This window comes from Euleptes europaea, chromosome 2 (genome assembly GCF_029931775.1).
Source record: "Euleptes europaea isolate rEulEur1 chromosome 2, rEulEur1.hap1, whole genome shotgun sequence".
Lineage (NCBI taxonomy): Eukaryota > Metazoa > Chordata > Lepidosauria > Squamata > Sphaerodactylidae > Euleptes > Euleptes europaea.
This window is the reverse complement of record NC_079313.1, coordinates 134,409,944-134,429,562: the sequence shown is the minus strand read 5'-3', so window position 1 is coordinate 134,429,562 and position 19,619 is coordinate 134,409,944.

The following is a 19,619-nucleotide window of genomic DNA, read 5'->3' as shown; positions in this document are numbered from 1 at the left end:
GATTTCTCGGCTACATCCTCCCTTTTGGTTGATGATGGAGCCAAGGAATACAAAGGAATAGAAATACCTGGATATTTTGGGGGAGGACCCAGGGGAAGGTGGGGTTTGGGGAGGGGAGGGATCTCAGCAGGGTATAATGCCAGAGAGTCCGCCCACCAAAGAACCCATTTTCTCCAGGGGAACTGATTTTGATCATCCGCAGATCACTTGTAATAGTGGGAGATCCCCAGGTGCCACCTGGTGGTTGGCAACCCTGTGCATAGGGTCTCCTATTAGGGCTGCATACCTCCAGGTGTGGCCTGGAGCTCTCTCAGAATTGCAACTGATCGTCGGACAATAGAGATCAGTTCCCCTGGCGGAAATGGCTGCTTTGGAGGATGGATTCTGTGGCATAGTACCTCGCTAAGATCCCTCCCCTCTTTAAACCCCATCTTCCCCAGGCTCCTCCCCCAAATCTCCAGGAATTTCCCCACCTCTAGTTGGCAACCCTGCCCCCTAAAGTTAGCAGCCTGGTCCTGCAAACACATCCCTTGCTGTGCAGTGGAAACCTGCCTTCAGGCAGCTGATACAGAGACGTTTGCTCCACCCCACTAAACCTAAGAACATAAGAAAGGCCACGCTGGATCAGACCAAGGTCCATCAAGTCCAGCAGTCTGTTCACACAGTGGCCAACCAGGTGCCTCTAGGAAGCCCACAAACAAGACGACTGCAGCAGCAGCGTCCTGCCTGTGTTACACGGCACCTCATATACTAGGCCTGCTCCTCTGATCCTGGAGACAGTAGGTATGCATCATGACTAGTATCCATTTTAACTAGTAGGTATGGATAGCCCTCTCCTCCATGAACATGTCCACTTCCCTCTTCAAGCCTGGAGATCTCCCAGAATCACAATTGGTCTCCAGACTGTGGAGATCAGTTCCCCTGGAGAAAATGGCTACTTTGGAGGGTGGCATCTATGGCCCTATGCTCTCTATTCCCCAAACCCCACCCTCCAAGGCTCCACCCCTAAGTATGCAGGAGAGTCACAGCCCAGAGTTGGCAACCCTGGCCATGTGCCCTGGCAACTCATCTTCACACTGCCAGCTAGGGTTGCCAGCTCCATGTTGGGAAATACGTGGAGATTTTGGGGTTGGAACCTGAAGAAGACGGGGTTTGGGGCAGGGAGGGACATTATGGGGGATAATGACACAGAGTCCACCCTCCAAAGTAGCCATTTTCTCCAGAACTGATCTCTGTCACCTGGAAATCAGTTGTAATAGTGGGAGTGCTGGATTGTGAGGGCTTTGTTATGCCCAAATCCCTGTTAAATTAGCAGAGTGCACAAAGGCTGTTGTGCACAGAGAAGCCCATCCAAACCTCTGTGTGTGCCAGGAACAAAATTGCTAGGAGCCTTTTGTCTATACTAATATACTTCATTTATTGTAGGAAATCCATTTCTGGATAGGATAAAGTATAGTTGCCTATCTATTCTAACTAACTAGGATGGAGGGAGATCCAGGACATGCGTCCTTTCCACATGGTGGCAAGATGGAGAAGAGTGCCAGTGTGTGTGAGGAGGTGGGGAAGAAACAAGAAGGAAGGAAGTTTCCCTAAGAGTAGCAATCTACACAAAAAAACAAAAAACAAAAACCAGTGGGTTATAGATCAAATCAAGCCTGAACTGACCCTAGAAGCTAAAATGACTAAACTGAGGCTATCGTATTTTGGTCACATCATGAGACGACAAGAGTCACTGGAAAAGACAGTCATGATAGGAAAAGTTGGGGACAGCAGGAAAAGAGGAAGACCCAACAAGAGATGGATTGACTCAATAAAGGAAGCCACAGCCTTCAATTTGCAAGACCTGAGCAAGGCTGTCAAAGATAGGACATTTTGGAAGACTTTCATTCATAGGGTCGCCATGAGTCGGAAGCGACTTGACGGCGCTTAACACATACAGCAATCTACATATCAAAGGCAGTAGAGAAAGGATGCCCCAGTGTCTTGTCCCCTCTATCTCTCTGACTCACTAGTCTTGTCCCCCTCTGGAGTCTGAGGTTAACTGACAGCGCAAAGTCCTTCACTTCCCACAGGGAGATCTCCAGCTGCCACCGGGAGGTTGGCACCCCTAGGCCCTGAAATGATTTCTTCCAGAAAAGGGGAGACCGTTTTCTTAATTTTCACAACACAATGAAATGCAAACTGTATCATTTGTGTCCTGTTCACTCCACAGTGGAAATTTCACAAGGTTTTTACCCAGCAGGCCTAGAAGGGTCTCATCCTCTGAAATCAAAAGAAGGGCAGTGGCTCAGCGGGAGAGCATCTGCTTGACATGTGGAAGGTCCCAGGTTCAAACCCCGGCATCTCCAATTAAAAAGGTCGGGCAGTAAGTGATGCGAAAGACCTCTCTCTTCCTGAGACCCTGGAGAGCCGCTGCCAGTCTGAGTAGGCAATACCGACCTTGATGGACCAAGGGTCTGATTCAGCATGAGGCAGCTTCATACGCTCAAGGATGCAGTGAAAAACTGATTATGGTTTTGCCACAGGGCGAGAAAGGGGGTGTTGCAATAAAGCGCCAGGGGACAGCTAAGGGAATGACAAGAGACGCCGTCTGGAGCGGACGCCGCTTTCTCAGCGGCTTCCCCCGAAAGAAGATGGCAGCGGAGCCGTTCCCAAAGAACGATCTGCTGTTTCAACAGGGCATCCGTCTTCGAGACCTTTCGCCGCCTCCGACAAAAACCTGAAAATTAAAACTCTTCGCACCTCCGAACAACCTGGAGAGCCGCCGCCAGGAATCAAATTGCTTTAAGACTTAATTAGGCCGAGCGTTCGGAAAGCACTTTGCGCTTGAAAATGTTTCTCTATGGAAATTCATCCTTCAAAAGAGAGGGAGGGAGATTAATCCCACAGGGCTGTTACTAAGAGAGCTCCTGAAAGGATATATCCCCCCCCCCAATATGTGCACAAACACCCACACGGATGGAGAAATCCTGCAGGCGGTGGTTACTGGGTCTTCGTTCCAACTGCTTCTGGACAACTGTCTCTCGGTGTAGTCAAAGGCCTCTGTAAATAATGACTGCAGAGGAGGGGAAATAAAAATTGTACATCGGATTTTGGTGGGCTTGAGGAACAGATGGCCGAAAATAATCTTTAGGGAAATGACCTCGCTCCAACTCCATTGATGACAATGTGAGGAAGCGGTGATTTCACATAAAGAAATGGAGGGATTAGATTTAAGCTTCTAGGATCCAGTTTTGTATTTATGAAAACAATTTTCCTAAAGCCTACAGCAGGGTTTCTTTGCTGGGCTATCCAGGACATGGGGAGCTCACCACGTTCCTGGGTAATTTCTGGGAATTAAATTGAGGAAGGGGGGTTCCGTGGCATTAGGGTTGCCAGCCTCCAGGTACTAGCTGGAGATATCCTGCTATTGCAACTGATCTCCAGCCGATAGAAATCAGTTCACCTGGAGAAAACAGCTGCTTCGGCAATTGGACTCTATGGCATTGGGTGGTGTAGTGGTTAAGAGTGGTGGTTTGGAGTGGTGGACTCTAATCTGGAGAACCAGGTTTGATTCCCCATACCTCCACATGAGTGGCGGACGCTAATGTGGTGAACGGGGTTGGTTTCCCCACTCCTACACACGAAGCCAGCTGGGTGACCTTGGGCCAGTCACAGCTCTCTCAGCCCAACCGATCTCACAGGGTGTCAGTACTGGGGAGGGGAAGGGAAGGTAATTGTAATCTGGTTTGTTTAAGCCTTAAGTCAGGGATGGGGAACCTCAGGACATTTTCTGCGGCCCTCGGGAGCTCCGGGGCCGGGGGTGTGGGGGGAAAGGCGTGGAGGTTGGGGCCTGGTCGCGTGGGGCCGGCGTGCACAGGTGTGTGAGTGGGGGGGAAGGCTTTTCTTTATTTTCTTCTTCTTTTTCTGTCATTCTCCTTTCTCTCCCTCTCTCCCTCTTTTTCTGTCTCTTTGTCTGTCTCCCTCCGTCCTTTTCTTTCTTTCTCCCCCTCCCTCCATTTCTTTCTCCCTTTCTCTCTCTTTTCCCCTCCCTCCCTTTTCCTCTTTCTCTGTTTTCTTTCCTTCCTCCCTTCCTTCCCTGTGGATCGGCTGCCTCCTAGCACCTCATTTGCTCAGGCCTACTGCTGGCTGCCCTCCCGCCTGGGAGGGGGGGGACAAGGGAGCGGAGGCGCCCTCCAGGCCTTCTCTGCGTGGTCTCCCCTGGGGTTGCCAACCTCCAGGTGGTGGCTGGAGACCTGGAAACCGTAGTCTCCCCCCCCCCCCGGGAGATCTACACCTGTTTATGGCCCCCGAATAATGTTATAAATGCGCAAATGGCCCTTGGCAGGAAAAAGGTTCCCCACCCCTGCCTTAAGTGGTAGAGAAATTTGGCATATAAAAACCAACTCTTCTTTTTCTTCTTCTCCCCAAACCCCACCCTCCTCTGGCTCCACCCCAAAAATCTCCAGGTATTTCCCAACCCGGAACTGGCAACCCTATATGGCGTGCAAAATAGGTTGCCAATTCCGGGGTGGCAAATTCCTGGAGATTTGGGGGCAGAGCCTGGGGAGGGCAGGGTTTAGGGAGGGGAGGAACCTCAGCGGGGTATAATGCCATAGAGTCCATCCTCCAAAGCAACCATTGGTCATTTATGCAGGGCTGTTTCCCCGCAGTCAACCCCACTGACTACTTCGGACTTCCTTTTGATTATGCATGCCTTTCCTGACCGCCAGAGGTTATCTTGCGCTCCCTGTGCGTTTCCGTGTGTTTTGCCTGTGTTTTCCGGATTCTGGCTGAAACAGCATCCGGAAAACATGGACAAAATGCGTGGAAATGCACAGGAAGAGTGAAGTGACCTCTGACGGTTGGGAAAGGCATGCCTAATCAAAAGGAAGCCCCAAAGCATTTGGCAAGGGAAACAGCCCTGAACAAATGGCCATTGTGAGCCAGCGTGGTGTAGTGGTTAAGAGCAGTGGTTTGGAGTGGTGGACTCTGATCTAGAGAACCGGGTTTGATTTCCCACTCCTCCTCATGAAGCCAGTTTTTGACCTTGGGCTAGTCACAGTTCTCTTAGAATCACAGAATAATAGAGTTGGAAGGGACCACCAGGGTAATCTAGTCCAACCCCCTGCACAATGCAGGAAATTCCGAACTACCTACCCCCACACCCCCAGCGACCCATACTTCATGCCCAGAAGATGGCCAAGGTGCCCTCCCTCTCATGATCTGCCTAAGGTCATAGTATCAGCATTGCTGACAGATGGCCATCTCTCTCTCAGCCTCACCTACCTCACAGAGTGTCTATTATGGGGAGGGAAAGGGAAGGTAATTGTAAGCCAGTTTGATTCTTCCTTAAGTGGTAGAGAAAGTCAGAATAGAAAACCAACTCTCCTCCTCCTCCTCCTCCTCCAGGGGGGCTGATCTCTGTCATCTGGAGATGTGTTTTAATTCCAGGAGATCTCTAGGCCCCACCTGAAGGATGGCAACCGTAATGCAAAAAGTACCAGGTTCAATGCTTGGCATCGCCGGTGAGATGGAGCTTACTTAAGGTGCAGCGTGGGGAAGGACTTTGTGATATGCATGAATATGCTTCTTGCTAAATGGCCCTCAACCACTCATGTACAATGATAGCACACCAGAGATCCATCACCCAGATGGGCATGATGCTGGCATGGTATCATTCCACAAATTGTAGGATTAGTACAAATGTTGCAGTGGGCAGGTTCTATACTGATTTATTTACTTTATAGGCTGCCGTTCCCGCTGAGACTCAAGGTGGTTCACGCAATATAAAACAAGGCAATCCGTCAGCATAAGACAGCCAATAAACCTGGGCTCCTCGATGCTTTTTGAGCCTGGGGGCACCTTTGGAGTTCTGACACAGGGTGGTGGGTACGGCTACAAAATGGAGGTTATGCATAACTCTAGCTTGCCAACCTCCAGGTACTTTGCAAACCACAGATAGCAGAAAAAGTTAAACAATAATTACTAAAGCAATAATACTCTGTTCAATTTTAGGCATATATATTATTCAATCCATAAATATGCATTAATGTGCAAACAAATTCCAAACATATTATAGCACGCGTTGTTACAGTCACAAGCGTTATATGTAAATCTGAGAGTCCTGTGCAAATATATCGCTAACTTGCATAAAGGAGACGTCGAGATGTAGTCACATAGGCGTCAAACCACTTGGAGTGTAGGTGAGAGAAAGTTTCTGTCGTTGTAGCTTGGAGTATAATAACTCATCAGTCATCTGAGTGGCAATGGTAGAGCACATCAAGTAGAATACAGGGTGCCGGATGTATCCCTGTTTCGACCACTAGACAGTCTTCATCAGCTGTCAACTCGGGCTGTATACTAACTCGCTCCTTCGTTGAATGGGATCAAGTGTCCTTGTGTCCAGCCGATAGAGATCAGTTCTCCTAGAGAAAATGGCCGTTTTGGCAATTGGACTCTATGGCATTGAAGTCCCTCCCCTCCCCAAACCACACCCTCCTCAGACTCTGCCCCAAAAACCTCCCAAAAAGTGGCAAAGATGGACCTGGCAATCCTACAGAGAAAGCCAGAAGGCAGGGGGAAAGAGCGGTAATTTAAAAAATACAACGGGAAAGAGGAGAGAGACTAAAAACGAACACTTTGGTGGCAGATCTGCATAGCCAACAAGTTCTCCAGCAGCCAATCAGAGGCTCTGCTGTCCACCCAGTTTCTCAAAATGCTTGGTGGGCACCAGGAGAGGTGTTGGCAGGCAACATGGTGCCCATGGGCAACATGTTCGGGATCCCTGCTCTAGCCACTACACTAGATCGGCTCTCATAAGAACATAAGAAAAGCCCTGCTGGATCAGACCAAGGTCCATCAGATCGGATAGTCTGTTCACACAGTGGCCAACCAGGTGCCTCTAGGAAGCCCCCAAACAAAGACGACTGCAGCAGCATTATCCTGCCTGTCTTCCACAGCACCTGCTCCTCTGAGACTGGAGAAAATAGGTATGGATCATGACTAGTATCCATTTTGACTAGTAGCCAAGGATAGCCTTCTCCTCCATGAACACGTCCACTCCCCTCTTAAAGCCTTCCACGTGGGCAGCCATCACCACATCCTGGGACATGGAGTTCCACAATTTAACTATGCTCTCAATACAGAAGGGGAGCCTGCTTTGGAAACAACCATTCCAACAGTGTATACATCATGTGTAGCAAATTAATCAATCGATTGATCAAGTGTAGATCTCTCTCTTTCTGGATCGGGGCCCACAAATTCCCTTCCCCCCGCCTTACAGTGTTATAACCTCATGTCATTCATTTATGTCTGTCACTTTCTGTATTTTGTCAAGGACCGCCCAACACCATTTCCTCGCCAGTCTTTTTAAACCCCTCTGATGCCCGCGGATCTCTCATGCAAGAAATCTCCGATACGACACATTTCCTTTATTTATTTTTTTGCAAAAATGGAGCCTCTTGCCATCTGCCTTGCTTCTTAATTGCAAATGCAGAGGAAAAAAAGAGCAGGCTTTGTAATTAATCAGCAAAAAAAGATCTGAAGTTATTTAAATGCAGGCACACACCCTTTGTTCTTGTCTGGGATGAATCTATTAAGATGTCTTTCCTCTCTTTTGTCGGAGAGAAAATTGCTGTTTTTCATAGGCCAGATCTCATCAGGCGCTTAAGTGGCACCATTTAAGTTGATTTAGCGGAAACCATCCTGTTGACGAAAAGCGGGTATCAATTCCTCTGCATTTATTTTCCCTCTTTGTGGCTTTTATGGAGCAGACCAAGCTGGAATAAAAGAGGGTTGCTGAGATCAGGCTTGGCCCAACCCCAGCTTCTGTTCTCTTCTTGATATTAAATGATACCTTTTGAGAGTTTAAAGCCTGGTAATTAATCAGGAATACATCCAAGACTCAACAAATATCCTTAACGAGTAGGGACGCCAGCCTCCAGGTGGGACCTGAAGATTGCGGACCACAATTTAAGAAGGATGTAGACAAGCTTGCACAGGGGACCTTTACCTTTAGACAAGCTGGAACCTGTCCAGAGGAGGGCAACAAAGATGGCGAGGGGTCTGTAGACCAAGTCCTATGAGGAAAGGTTGAAGGAGCTGGGTATGTTTAGCCGGAAGAGGAGAAGACTGAGAGGGAATCTGATAACCATCTTCAAGTACTTGAAGGGCTGTCATATAGAGGAGGGTGCTGAGTTGTTTTCTGTTGTCCCAGAAGGTCGGACCAGAACCAAGGGGTTGAAATTAAATCAAAAGAGTTTCCGTCTAGACATTAGGAAGAACTTTCTAACAGAGCGGCTCCTCAATGGAACAGGCTTCCTCTGGAGGTGATAAGCGCTCCTTCCCTGGAGGTTTTAAAGCAGGGCTAGATGGCCATCTGCCAGCAATACTGATTCTATGACCTTAGGTAGATCATGAGAGGGAGGGCACCTTGGCCATCTTCTGGGCATGGAGTAGGGGTCACTGGGGGTTTGGGGGGAGGTAGTTGTGAATTTCCTGCATTGTGCAGGGGGTTGGACTAGATGACCCTGGTGGTCCCTTCCAACTCTATTCTATGATCCTGCGGAATTACGGCTCATCTCCAGGTTACAAAGATCAGTTATCCTGGAGAAAATTGATTCTTTGGGGGGTGGGGTGGGTGAGGGGCTCTATAGCCTTAGACCCCACTCCATCCCCAAATCTTCAGGAGTTTCCCAACCTGGATCTGGCAACCCTACCCCCAAGTGTTGCAGCTGTCTGGGACTGCAACATGTAATTGCGTAATGATAGTGGGGCAGATCCGTCTCCAATATTTTCCCAGGCTTTATTCTAGCTTCTTTTCATATAAACATCTGCACTCTGCTGGGCCGCTCCTTTTCAACACAACGCAGGGTTATTTTTAGGTTTGGAATACTTGTATCCACACACTTCCCAATGCAAAACAGAGACACAACAAAAAGCATCCGAAGAAGTGTCCCTAAAGGAAGCAACCATGGCAGGGAGAGATGGCCGTCTGCAGCTGCCTTCGAGCTCTGAGCTAGCTGGCAGAAGTTCTCCAAGGTCACAAGAAGAGCTTTTCCCTGGCCCTGATCTATGGTTGCCAGGTCTCTCTTTGCCATCAGCGGGAGATTTTGGAGGCAGAGCCTGACGAAGGCGGTGTTTAGGGAGGGGAGGGACTTCAATGCCACAGAGTCCAATTGCCAAAGCAGCCATTTTCTCCAGGTGAACTGATCTCCATCGGCTGGAGATCAGTTGTAATAGCAGGAGATCTCCAGCTAATACCTTGAGATTGGCAACCCTAGAGTGAACTGATCTCCATCGGCTGGAGACCAGTTGTAATAGCAGGAGATCTCCAGCTAATACCTGGAGATTGGCAACCCTAGAGATTGGCAACTGCTCCAAACCATCTCTCTTAACCACTACACCATGCTGGCTCGATAGAAGATAGATAGATAGATAGATAGATAGATAGATAGATAGATAGATAGATAGATAGATAGATAGATAGATAGATAGATAGATAGAGGCATAGGCCAAATAATAGAACCTGGCATAGTTAGCCCTTCAAAACCTCTGTCTAAGCACAGCCTTAGCTTCCCGTACCAGTCCTATAATATTATTATCATCAGGAAAGTAGCTGAACTGAAAACTTCACCACGTGGGCAGAGGCAAGGGGAGAATGTCACTTGTTTATTGATGTTCCAGCCTTAACACATTGGCTGGGAAGTCCTGGGCTCTCCGCCAGCACCGAGCAAATAATAATAAATGAGAATGTCACTGATTAGAGCCGAGAACAAATGAATTCGCTGAACTGCTCAGAATGCTGAGGACAGGCACTGACTCATTACTGGTGACATTGAAGCCCTCTTTGATACTTACCTGGCAGGCTGTGTCGTTTTCTCTCCTTCCATCCCCTGAATTTGGCTGATTATCAGGGCTGCAATTGGGAAGTGGATCGTGTTGGATTGCCAGCTCTGGGTTGGGAAATACCTGGAGATTTGGGGGAGGGGGTCGAGCCTGGGGATGGCAGAGTTTGGGGAGGGAAGGGACCTCAGTTGGGTGATGAAGTGGTTTGGAGCGGTGGACTCTAATCTGGAGAGCCGGGTTTGATTCCCCCTCCTCCACATGAGCGGCAGAGGCTAATCTGCTGGATTTGTTTCCCCACTCCTACACACGAAGCCAGCTGGGTGACCTTGGGCTAGTCACAGCTGTCTCAGCCCCACCTACCTCACAGGGTGTCTGTTGTGGGGAGGGGAAGGTAAAGTGATTGTAAGCCGGTTTGAGTCTCCCTTAAGTGGTAGAGAAAGTCAGCATATAAAAACCAACTCCTCCTCCTCCTATAAAAGCCATAGAGTCCACCCTCCAAAGCAGCCATTTTCTCCAGGGGAGCTGATCTCTGCCATCTGGCTATCAGCTGTGATACCAGGAGATCTCCAGGTCCTACCTGGAGGTTGGCAACCCTACTTAGAAACCAGAAAAGTTTCCCTTGACATTTGATATGATTTTTTTTTGTTTTGATATTTTTGTTGGGGTTTTAAAAATTTTAAACTACCTTAAGCCATTGAAACAGCAAGGGGGTCTGAAAATTCCCAGTAAAGTAGCAGTATAGTTTGGTACTCCCTTAAATGAATGGATGAAGAAATGAATGGATGAAGAAAAATACTTCATCGATTGGTGTTATCGGTGGTAAGAAGCTGCATTTGTGGGGTTTAGTGATGAGATAGTGTGGTGTAGTGGTTAGCATGATAGGATTGCCAACCTCCAGGTGGCACCTGGAGATCTGCTGCTATTACAATTGATCTCTGGAAGGCCAAGATTAGTCCTCCTGGAGAAAATGGCTACTTTGAAGATAATAACCATCTCCAAGTACTTGAAGGGCTGTCATATAAAGGATGGTGCCGAGTTGTTTTCTGTTGCCCCAGAAGGTTGGACCAGAACCAACGGGTTGAAATTACATCAAAAGAGTTTCCATCTAGACATTAGGAAGAATTGTCTAACAGTTAGAGTGGTTCCTCCGTGGAACAGGCTTCCTCGGGAGGTGGTGAGCTCTCCTTCCCTGGAAGTTTTTAAGAAGAGGCTAGATGGCCATCTGTCAGCAATGTTGATCCTATGACCTCAGGCAGATGATGAGAGGAAGGGTATCTTGGCCATCTTCTGGGCATGGAGTAGGGGTCACTGGGGGTGTGTGGGGGGGAAGTAGTTGTGAATTTCCTGCATTGTGCAGGGGGTTGGACTAGATGACCCTAGTGGTCCCTTCCAACTCTATGATTCTATCAACCTTTTTGAGTCTGTGGACACATTTGTAATTCTGACAAGGCATTGTGGGCGCAACAATACAATGGCTGCCCCAAAATGGCTGCCTCAAGTGGCGGATCCAGCCACAGAATGAATGCCATAGCTTAACTTCAGTAATGCAGTGTAGATTTTTGTGCTGTGGTGGCATTGGCTGCCAAAGCAACATTTTAAACATAATCTGCACAGCTGATAAAATCTCCAATAGTCAATCAGAAGTAATGCTGGGCAACAACTAGGTTGCCAGGTCCATCTTCGCCACCAGCGGGAGGGACTTCAATGCCATATAGTTCAATTACCAAAGTGGCCATCTCTATTGGGTGGAGATCAGTTGTAATAGCAGGAGATCTCCAGCTCGTACCTGGAGGTTGGCAACCCTAGTAAAAGCCCTACCTGGTCCCACCCACTTCCTTACAACTCTTTGTGGGCACCAGAAAAGGTGTCGGCAGGTGCCATGGCACCCACGGGCACCGTGTTGGGGACCCCTGAATAGCCAATAATTATCTACCTGTATTGCTGGCCACTTTTGAACCAGGATACTGGATGACACGGGGCTTCTGTCTGATGATCCAGCAGGTCTCCTCGCATGCATTTCTATGCACAAGGGATCCCACAAGAGGAACCAGATATATCTTCCAGTGGAATGGCATGAAAAAAAAAAAAGCTACTTCAGAAAATCTGCTTCTCTTGAAGCAGGAATACATCTGTGAAATTGCTCTCTCATTTTACAATAGCATCAATTTCACGGCACAGGAGCATACTTAACAACATAGAAATGGAGTCTGCTGTCAGATTAAACACCTTTGCTCTTCCATTTTACAAAGGGCAGTGTCAGTTTATTGCTTTTGCATACACCTCAGTTACGGATATTATTCCTTAAATAAGCAATGCCAAAAAAAATTCGTCCATGTAGATTAAAGTTAAGCTTCACCCAGACGGTCGGAAATACGATATTGATTTTTTCATAAAAGGTCTCTTAGACGAGACTCCTGTGTGGTCGCCCGCTAAGCTTGCTCGGTTGAAAAGCGTGTAGGATTTGACTCAAGCTGTGAAGAACTTATCCCCTCGGGGGGCTGAATTAATTTTCGGTCAGAGGTTTTTAAATGGGGAAAGAAAAAAAAGAGAAACAAAAAGGGGTGTGAAACCTTCCCGTTCTCTGCTAAGGAAACTGGGCCAGCATACTAAGCGAACACACCTAGACATTCACCTTTCTTCGTTCATGACCCTTAGCTGTATATTGAAAAAAATTACTCATGGGGTGTGGCGGGACTCGATGAGTTAAGAACTCCATCTGCTGGAAAACGAAGCAGAGATTCCAGCATTGCTCAGACCTTTTGTGGAAATTCCTCTCCCCTGACGTTTCAAGAGATTGAAAACGTCTTTGATTTCAGTCTGAAATGTTCTTTTTTGGGGGGGGGGGGCGGAAGCTTTCACAGTTGGAAATGCTGCGGTTCATCTCAAGCCACGGAAAGCCACTGTTGACAACGTGCCTGATGTATGCGAGCAATTATTGCATGTGCGTTACTGAATGTGCACACTGAATGTACAGCCGCACAATGCTCTAAAAAAGCTGATATCTGGGCATGCGTATGAATGACGAGAAAGGGATCTTGTGCCACAAACCAGCCAACCCTTCGGGCTGGGGAGGGCGGGGTAACAGTGCAATAAAATAAAAAATAGATAAATAAACATCATGCACTCTGCTTCTTCATTGATTTTAATGAAGGAGAAAGAATAACAGCCCATTCCTGAGAATTGGTCCAAAAGTGGAGGCGGCGTGACCTCGCCGCCAGTGTAAGTGCATGTAATTGTGTGATTACACATGCTTACGCTGGTGGCAAGGCCAGTCCCGATGGTAGCCGAGCACCGCGGGACCGAGCCTCACCCCTATGCGGCGCAGCCTCTCTGTGGCGCAGGCCACGGCATAGAGAGGCTGCGCTGGCGCAGGGGGGGCATTCGGGCCGGCTAGGGGGAGGAGCCACCAGTTAGGTGACTTCTTATCCCGGTTCACCGTGGTATGCCAGCGCCCGTTGAAAACAAAAAAAAGCTGCAAAACGTTTTTTTTCATTCCCCCAGCGTGCGCGAATCGGCTTAGGAAGAGGCGCCGTTGTTTCAGGAATGGGCTGTTAGGGTCTTTCTCCCATTTGAAAAGCAGGTTCAAATCCCCCCTCTGCCACAGAAGCTCACTGGGTAGGGTTTCCAGATCCCTCTTTGCCACTGGTGGGAGATTTTTGGGGCGGAGCCTGAGGAGGGCGGGGTTTGGGGAGGGGAGGGACGAAAGGGGACAAAATGCCGGAGGCCTAAACAATCATTCTAGAAGCAACAACAATCACCAAAAGTGTGTATGCTTCAAAAATTACAAAATGTATTGAGATTGGAAAGAATTATTGTGGGGGTTACCAAAAAGGCAAGATCGCACCACAAGCGGACAAAATACCAGAGGCCTAAACAATCATTCTAGCAGAAACAAAAACCACCAAAAGTGTGTATACTTCAACAATTGCAAAATATATTGCGATTATAAAGAACTATTGGGGTGATTTACAAACAATTCTTTGTGATCTCAATATATGTTGTGATTTTTGTTGCTTCTGGAATTATTGTTTAGACCACAGTCCCTAATAAATTGCCCAAGTAACTTTGTGTATCTTTTTTTGTACAGCGCTACCCTTTCTCCCTTATTTGTTTACTTCATTTTATAACTCCGCCTTATTCCCCAGTGGCGACTCACAGCAACTGACATCGTTCTTCTCTCCTCCATTTTATCCTCATAACAACCCGGGGAGGTAGGCTAGGCTGACAGTGTGTGAGGGGCCCAAGGTTACCCAGTGATAGGGCTGCCAACCTCCAGTTACTGAGCACAGAGCACGGCTGAAGAAACTTACAACTGCTATATAGAATAAAGTGTATTAAAGTGCATAAAGTGACCATAAATAAATAATTACATATATACAATTAAACTAAACAGTCCAAAAGGTACAAGTATCAACGTTCATAGCAAGTAAAGTCTGGAACAATGTCTTCATATATAATTGTTGTTGTGTGTGTGTGTTAAGTGCCGTCAAGTCGCTTCCGACTCATGGCGACCCTATGAATGAAAGTCCTCCAAAATGTCCTATCTTTGACAGCCTTGCTCAGATCTTGCAAATTGAAGGCTGTGGCTTCCTTTATTGAGTCAATCCATCTCTTGTTGAGATTTGTTGTTGCAGGGGTATAAATGTTGTTGCAGGGGGACGATTGTTTCATTTCCTCTTCAGCCCCGTTTCAATTAGAATCACTTCACATGCATGTTTCTTTATGCAGGATTTAAGGTATTTTCAATTCTCCCGTCGGGATGAAAAAAGCAACTTAAGTATATTGATAGACTTCAGTTCCACATGGGATACATCAAATCACGTACATAGTTGCACAGACAATTCTAACCGTTCCCAAAGGGAGTCCCAAATGAGTCAGCATTTGTATCTCTTTGGGAACGGTTAGAATCGGAAGGGGAAGGATTTGTCTGAGGTTGCTTCGTCTGACTTCTGGAGGTTGGCGGCGGACTTCCCCAACATGTTACTATGCTGGTCAGACATGTTGGAACGTTTGATCTGGCATGGGGCACAGAAACCTCATAAAGTTGATTTGGCTCGCCGCAAGGCCACTAAGGCCATTGGCCGTACGGTCCAGGCGCTGGGTGGTATGGTTTTTTCACATTGGGACATCTCATTCATCTGCTATTACAACTGATCTCCAGCAAACAGAGATCAGTTAACCTGGAGAAAACGGCCGCTTTGGCAACTGGACTCGGTGGCAAACAATAATCCATATTGTTTATGGATACTGGTGATGGAAGAAACGTTAGAAACGTTTCAATTCTAATATGAAATTATTTTTAAAAAGCAGGCTTCAAACCTGCCCATGGACAGGAGGCCAGAGGGCTGACCAGCCGCTATGCCGCATCACAAGGAAGCCAAGCCTCCCCCCACGTGGATGTGGGGGGGGGGCAAACCCCTTCCTCTATCTCCACCCTAGGTTTCTCTCCCCCCATTTTTGACCATATATGGCCATCAACTGGCTTCAAACCTGTGCATGGAAAGGCTGCCCAGCCTCTATGACCCATCACAATGAGGCCAAGCCTCCCCCCACCCAACCTCACAATGCTCCGGGTCCCCCGAGGTCATAAAACCACCCCCTATAAAAAGGCCTCCTCTGGCCTCCTCTGGCCACAGGCCTCTCTCCAAGAGGTAGGGTTGCCATGCCCTTCTTCACCACCAACGGGAGGTTTTGAGGCAGACCCTGAGGAGGGCGGGGTTTGGAGCCCAATTGCCCAAGTGGCCATTTTTCTCCAGGTGAACTGATCTCTATTAACTGGAGATCAGGTGTAATACCAGGAGATCCCCAGCAGGTACGGGGAAGTTGGCAACCCAACCGAGAGGCCACATCTTCCGCCAGCCTCGCCTCGCCTGCTGTCACCCCCTCAGGGGAAGTAAATATCTTCTCTTGAGGGGCCACGCCCTACGCTTCTCCCCTAGGTTGGGCTCCTCCCGCCTACGCTTCTTCCCTCGATCTCTCCCCTTCTTCCGCTCTCGTTCCTCTTTGTGTTCCCTCTTCTCCCTCCCTACTTTCTCTATTTTTCTCCCCCCCACCCATCTGTCTCCTGTTTCCCTCCCCCATGTCCCCCTCTCTCTCCATACCCATCTTTCCCCCTTCCTCATCCAAGAAGAGAAGACATGAAGAAGAAGACATCGAGGGCCCCGGTCCCATGGGGTGAGGGGCAGTTTTAAGAGGGACAAAAGCGCCCCACCCACCACGCTAACCGGGCAGTGCAGGCTTAGAGCTGGTTGCCTGAATTGGAGCCGAGAAGGAATTTTTCCCTGCGACCCCAGATTGGCCTCGGTGGACGCAGGTTTTTTGCCTTCTCTGCACTGCCTTTATTGGAAGCGACTCAGGAGGACTCACTACACGTGGCACTGCTTCTGGGTTGGCCCCGGGCCCTCGTACTGCACAGGGCCCCGAGCGGACCTGGAAAGGGCGCCTCGTGTAGTTAGCCCCCTCTGAGAAGGTGTGGGTGTTTTGGGGTATTCCAGGGCTGCCTCTGTAAAGTTTATTCCAATAAAGTTGGTTGGTTTACCTGTATCGATCTGAGTTGTGTCTTTCTTTCGTGTCTGGGAAGCAAGTCTCTTTGGCAGCAGCGTGGGGACTGGATGAGTGGATTCCCGCAGCCCGTTTCATTGAAGCTTCGATCCCTCTCCCTCCTTGGGGATTCGACCCCAGTGAATGGAACAGAAGAAACGAAGGGGATGGAGAGGAAAGTGGTCCATTGCTCCCTGGGGCCTTTGACGTGAATTGATGGAGAAGGGGTGAACAGCTAGTGTTTAGGATTGCACAGCTAGTGTTTGGGTCACAGCCCAGACATTTATACTCTGTGAAGCAAGCAAGCCGCTAAAGATGGGTGTTCTGTGTTCCTGACTTATTTCTGCGAGTCCAGAAGCGTGCCAACAGACTGAACCCACTGAATCATATAAAGTTAACATATAAACAAGTAATAAGAATGTCATGTACGCACGTAAAATAATTTGGTTTCCGCTCATGATACATATATATCCACTGCCTCAATATAATGGACTTCACTGAAGCAACAAACCACCATTAAATGTGTTGTAATAATTGTATTTAATTTATTGTTCCTCTTGAAGACCTGCACGATGGCCTATGTATGTCATAATCAAACATTTAAATTCTTTGTCAAGCCACAATCCAGCAAGAGTTGAACTTTCATCTAGATCAACACTTGGGAACAACAATAACAGAAGCCATAACTGGTTTTTAATATCTTTTCTCACATTCTTCAAATAAAGCTTTATTTAGATTTACGGTATATGTTATGAACGATCTCCTAGGCAATGCTCTAAACCAGTGGCTCCCAACCTTTTTTTGACCAGGGACCCCTAGGACTTTTTTGTTCGGTGCAGGGACCCCAAGGTTCAAAATAAAAATCCCGAGAATTTGAAAATTAATCATAACTGTTAGTTAAACATTAAACTTAGAATAATATTTGAATATATTTTTATAATAGAGAACTTTTAATTGAAAATATTGATTTATTATGGGTTTATAACTTTTGTTTCGCGGACCTTAATTTAGTTCTCGTGGACCCCTGGGGGTCTATGGATCCCTGGTTGGGAATCAGTGCTCTAAACACAGGCCCATTGCTATTGGTAGGACTCACTTTGGAAGGCGCATACGTGGATGTGGGGGGGAGGCAAACCCCTTCCTCTATCTCCACCCTAGGTTTCTCTCCCCCCATTTTTGACCATATATGGCCATCAACTGGCTTCAAACCTGTGCATGGAAATGACGCCCAAAGGCTGCCCAGCCTCTATGACCCATCACAATGAGGCCAAGCCACCCCCAACCTGACGACACCATGGAGCCCTGTGGTTCAGAGGTGTCTTATTTTTTTTATTTTATTCTGAGGTCTGAACAATAATTCCAGAAGCCCCATTAATCACAACATACATTGTGATTACGAAGAAGTGTTGGGGTTTTACAAAAATGCAGAATTTCACCAGAATCCCAGAAGCAACAAAAAATCCCAGAAACCACAAACACCACAACAAATATTGAGATTACAAAGAGTTATTGGGGTGATTTACAAACAGATATTGATGATTTATATTGGCGATTTATAACGCGTCTCGCCACAGATGTTAGGGTTACAAAGAATTATTGGGGTGATTTACAAACAGATATTGATGATTTATATTGGCGATTTATAACACGTCTCGCCACAGATGTTAGGGGTACAAAGAATTATTGGGGTGATTTACAAACATATATTGATGATTTATATTGGCGATTTATAACACGTCTCGCCACAGATGTTAGGGTTACAAAGAATTATTGGGGTGATTTACAAACAGATATTGATGATTTATATTGGCGACTTATAACACGTCTGGCAACAGATATTAGGGTTACAAAGAATTATTGGGGTGATTTACAAACATATATTGATGATTTATATTGGCGATTTATAACACGTCTCGCAACAGATGTTAGGGTTACAAAGAATTATTGGGGTGATTTACAAACAGATATTGATGATTTATATTGGCGATTTATAACACGTCTCGCAACAGATGTTAGGGTTACAAAGAATTATTGGGGTTTTACAAACATATATTGATGATTTATATTGGCGACTTATAACACGTCTCGCAACAGATATTAGGGTTACAAAGAATTATTGGGGTGATTTACAAACAGATATTGATGATTTATATTGGCGATTTATAACACGTCTCGCAACAGATGTTAGGGTTACAAAGAATTATTGGGGTTTTACAAACAGATATTGATGATTTATATTGGCGACTTATAACACGTATCGCAACAGATATTAGGGTTACAAAGAATTATTGGGGTGATTTACAAACAGATATTGATGATTTATATTGGCGATTTATAACACGTCTCGCCACAGATGTTAGGGTTACAAAGAATTATTGGGGTGATTTACAAACAGATATTGATGATTTATATTGGCGACTTATAACACGTCTCGCAACAGATATTAGGGTTACAAAGAATTATTGGGGTGATTTACAAACATATATTGATGATTTATATTGGCGATTTATAACACGTCTCGCAACTGATGTTAGGGTTACAAAGAATTATTGGGGTGATTTACAAACAGACATTGATGATTTATATTGGCGATTTATAACACGTCTCGCAACTGATGTTAGGGTTACAAAGAATTATTGGGGTGATTTACAAACAGATATTGATGATTTATATTGGCGATTTATAACACGTCTCGCAACAGATATTAGGGTTACAAAGAATTATTGGGGTGATTTACAAACATATATTGATGATTTATATTGGCGATTTATAACACGTCTCGCCACAGATGTTAGGGTTACAAAGAATTATTGGGGTGATTTACAAACAGACATTGATGATTTATATTGGCGACTTATAACACGTCTCGCAACAGATATTAGGGTTACAAAGAATTATTGGGGTGATTTACAAACAGATATTGATGATTTATATTGGCGACTTATAACACGTCTCGCAACAGATATTAGGGTTACAAAGAATTATTGGGGTGATTTACAAACATATATTGATGATTTATATTGGCGAATTATAACATGTCTCGCAACAGATATTAGGGTTACAAAGAATTATTGGGGTTTTACAAACATATATTGATGATTTATATTGGCGACTTATAACACGTCTCGCAACAGATATTAGGGTTACAAAGAATTATTGGGGTGATTTACAAACATATATTGATGATTTATATTGACGATTTATAACGCGTCGCGCAACAGATGTTAGGGTTACAAAGAGTTATTGGGGTG